At 43.7% G+C, this 4,397-nt stretch overlaps 1 pseudogene; it reads right to left on the bottom strand.

The window, feature by feature from the left end:
• Positions 1-1,891: 1,891 nt before the first annotated feature.
• LOC101702914 (putative ATP-dependent RNA helicase DDX41 pseudogene) lies at positions 1,892-3,332 on the bottom strand (annotated as a pseudogene).
• Between the last annotated feature and the right edge of the window lie 1,065 nt (positions 3,333-4,397).

Here is a 4,397-nt window from a genome sequence, read left to right as displayed (position 1 = left end):
ACCCACTTTAATCTTACTTCCTCACTGAAACTGCTCTCATTCAGGCCATTCATCTTGCCAACTGCTACAGTTTAGACCTTGTATGTTCCCCAAAGGCTCATATGCTATTGGGGGGGGGGTGAACATTCAGGAAGTGGAACCTACCGGAAGGAAATGAGGTCACTGGGGTGTGTCCTTGAAGGGGCTATTGAGAGTCTGGCCCTTTCCTATCTCTCACTTTGTTTCCTAGCCTCTGTGAGGTGAGTAGTTCCCTCCACTATAGTGTGCTTCCTCACCTCAGGCCCAGAGTGATGAGGCCAACTGGTCATGGATTGGAGCTCTAAAACCATCAACCAAAATAGTCTTCCCTCCTTTTAAATTCATTATCTCAGGTAAAAATACCAACAAAAAGAACAACACATCAGCCCTCTCTCTTCTCTGACTTCTCAGATAGCCTCGCCCCCTCTCTGATTATTCCCATCTTTCTTAGGATACTCTCTTCTTTTTTCTCTATAACTATACCCCCTTGAGTTTTCTTCTACCTCATTGACTATTTTTCTCAGTTCCCTTCTGCTGGATCCAACCCCCTCTTCTTGAATATGACATGTTAGGGTACCCTAGGTTTGTTCCTCAATTCATACACTTTCTACAATGATTACACCAGTACCACAGTCCTAAATACCATGTATCTTTTGAGGTTTCCAAGTCAATAGTTCTGTCCCTAACTTCTCTCCTAACTTCTAGACTTAACTTCTTACTTGACATCTCCATTTGAATGTTATCTTTATTGGCTTCTCTAGGAAACAGAGCCTGAGGCAAGGATTAAAATACTGATGGCTCAGTGGGGAGGTACAAGTTTAAAGTATGGAAGAGACAAAGAAGGGTGAGTCATAATGTGATGAACTGCATTACTGTCCAGCTGACCCTTGACAAGGAACTGCCAAGTGGCCCAGCAGGTCACTCAGGAGTGTGGTTCACTGGCATACAGGCTTCCTGAGAAGAGGTGTTCTATTCAGTGTTAACTTGGCTAATTTCAGTTTTGTTCTCTCCAGAGTTATAGGCGACCCAGATAATTACATACCACGTGCCTGCTTAACACGTCTCCACATATTAAATCAGAATATTTCATATTCACATATGCAATCTTACATTCCACCCCCAATAAACTTGGAGGGTTACAAGGATTAATATTTTCTATCCTAATGTTAACTATCATTCCTACCTTTCACACATCAGAACAATGAAGCATGATATTTGGTCTTTTGAGTCAATGCCTATCTGAATTTTAGCAGCAAAGTTACTTGTGCTAACATGGATTGGAGGCCAGCCAGTAGAATACCCTTTTACTATTACTGGTCAACTAGCATTTGTCTTATATTTTTCTGTTATTTTAATCTTTATACCATTAGTGAGCCTACTAGAACATAAACTAATAAAATGATGAGTCTTTGTAGTAGAAATATTACTCTGGTCTTATAAATCAAAAATGGAGAATTCATTTCCCTAGGACATCAAAATCAAGCAAGAAGCTTACAGCTCCACCATCTGCACCCAAATCTGTTATTCTAATTAAACTATTCCCTCACTTATATTGTACCATTTTACAAAATTATTCCATACTATTCTTTACCTTATGTACTTTGTGCATTAATGAACTGTACCTTAACAATGTAACAAATATTATAAGTACATGTATTGTACTACATAAAACATAATACATATAATCAACATTAAAATAATAACCCTATGCTTATAAGCAAGTACATAGAACTAAGACAATACATAATCCAGACACTTTTACCCATGCTACAATTCAAAACTATATGAAGATTATAAACCCAAGTCATCTATTAATTTTACAGAGGACATACATTTTATTGATCAGCCATTAGAAGGAGGGGAAACAGATGGCTCAGAAGTCCACAGAAGACTATCACAGGTAGTCCTTGTGGCAGATGTAGCTGACCTTCTTGGTCAGCATGGCCTCAAGTTTGGGACAATCTGTAATCTGATGGTCAAGGCCCCCACAGAAGACACGGCCATGCTATCTTCCAATGTCCAGCATGGACTTGTCTATTCAGTCCAGTTCTTGGAGCACTAGTGGCATCTTTTGTTTCACCTCTGAAAGTAGGACCTTGAGGTCTATCTGCATGCATTTGTTGCAAGCCTTATTGATGAAGGTTGTAGCAACATTAGTGTTTCCTGAGCACCTAGTGTGGCTGATACAGTGCACATAATTCTCAATCAATGATATGCTGGATGGCAGGCAAGTCCAGGCCCTTGGAGGCTACATCTGAGGCCACCAGGACATCTTTCTTGCCCTCCAGAAATACTTTATTGGGATTGATCCATTCTTCCTTGTCTCTGGCCCCATGGGTGGCCACAGCCTTGACCACTTTGAGCAGCACCCTTTGAGATGGTGTCTATGTCTGCTTTCTTCTCTGCCAAGATGAGCACATGTGGAGCTGTCTTCTGTAGGCAGTCGAGCAGATGCACCATTTTAGCCTCTTCCTTCATGTATTCCACCTCCTTTATGACATCCAGGCTGGCAGCCTCAGTGCACCCCACACTGTTAGTGACAGGCTCTACCAGGGCACTCCCGGAGAAGTTCTGAATCCTCTTTGTCATGGTGGTCCTGAAGAGGAGATTCTGCCATTGGCCTTTAAAGTAGGAGATGGTGGTGGGGATGTTACCCTTGAAGCACACGTCCATCATGCAGTCAGCCTCATCCAGGGCCAGATAGCAACAGACATCTGGTTGACCATCTTCCACTGGCCTCCAACATGTGCACACTGTGTCGGATGGTCTTCATCTGCTCTTTGATGGACATGCTCGCAATGCAGAGAGAACGGCGAAGGAGGAGGAACCATACTTCTGCAGCAGGTGGCAGTAACCTTCCAGGATGCCATGTGTCTGCCGGGCCAGCTCCTGCAGGTGGGGGTGGGGTCAGATGATGAGTCCATATGGCCCCTCATGTTTACAGAAAGGCAACTGCTTCTTTTGTTCCAGGTAGAACACGGGCAGTGTGAACACAAGGGTCTTGCCTTACCCCATGAAGGTGATGCCAATCATGTCCCAGCCAGATAGAATGGTGGAGATGCCCGGGATCTGGAGGGGTGTCAGGTGGAGGATGCTTTTCCTCTTCAGGCCTTGAAGGATGGCTGCCAGAAACTTCATTTCCTTGCAGCTCTTGATGGGTGGTGTGACACCATCTCCTTCCACTAAGATGTGGTTCTTCTTCTATACATGCTTGTGCCGCTCTTCAGAGATGCTCAGGATATAAAGGGAGGGTGTCCAACTGGCTTTGATTGAGTCATGTATGTGATGCCCTTGGCCATCTCCCTCACTGACACCAAGGCTCAGCTCTCAGCCACACTCTCCAGAATCTTCTCTTCTTTCAACTGCTTCTCCTTCATATACTCCTTGCAGGCTGCAGCCTTCTCTTTGAGGTGCTGGTGCAAATCCAGGAGGCTGACATTGGACACTGAGGGCTCAGTGGGATGTTGTTCTCATCTCCCTAGGCTCACTCCCATTGCCCCACTGTTCCTTGCATCTTTGCTGCAGCAGCTTCTAGAGCAGTAATTGCTGGTTCTGTTGCAACGGCACATGGGGTGGGTAGTCTTTATCATCCTTGACCTCACCCTGTGTGCAAGGTTCTTTTTGTTTGGGTTCTGACTCCTCCATTCTTTGCAGGCTCAAAAGTGAGAGAGTAAAAGAGGGCCTTATGTGCTTTGGTCTGGGGTTATATAGAATGCTCCTAGGGTGGTGTTCAAGTGGGTGGAGGGAAGTGATTAGGGAGGGATCGCCCTAGGGTGGTGCCAGAGCTCAGGTGAGTGGAGTGAATAGGGAGAGATGCCATTCAATCACTGAAATATATCTGGGTTATTTCCACTTTGGGACTATTATGATTAAACCTGCTATAAACATTCATGTACAGGATTTCGTGGGAACATACATTTACTGGGATGAACAGTCAAAGGTACAGCTGCTGGGGTATATGGTAGTTGTGTGTTTATTTTTTCAAAGAAACTGTATAGTGTTTTCCATAGTGGTACCATTTTACATTCCCACCAGCAGTGTATACAAGATCCATTTTCTCTACACACTGTCACCATTTTTGGAAAAGCTAAGGAGCAGGTAAGTTCAAGGATTCATTCACAGCCTTTCTTCTGGCCTCATTTTTTTTTTTTGAAACACTGAGATTCTGTCCCCAGTTTGGTTCAAATAGGAGGTTACATTAGTGATGAAAGCCAACTGCTATCAAAATGAAACAGCCCACCAAGAATTTTCCTCTAAAATGACAAGAAAGAAAATTCATATACTGTACTTCCTAGATTTCCTAGTCAATTTTCAATCATGTCAGAAACGATTCATCTTCCCTGAGGTTTCTGAATGGTGTGTGATGGGAATCAGGCAGA

This window comes from Heterocephalus glaber, unplaced genomic scaffold, assembly GCF_053883595.1.
Source record: "Heterocephalus glaber isolate CG9 unplaced genomic scaffold, H.glaber_assembly_v1.0 deba00000594, whole genome shotgun sequence".
Taxonomy (NCBI): domain Eukaryota; kingdom Metazoa; phylum Chordata; class Mammalia; order Rodentia; family Bathyergidae; genus Heterocephalus; species Heterocephalus glaber.
The sequence above is the reverse complement of the archived record's forward strand: the minus strand, read 5'-3'. Positions and strand labels throughout refer to the sequence as shown.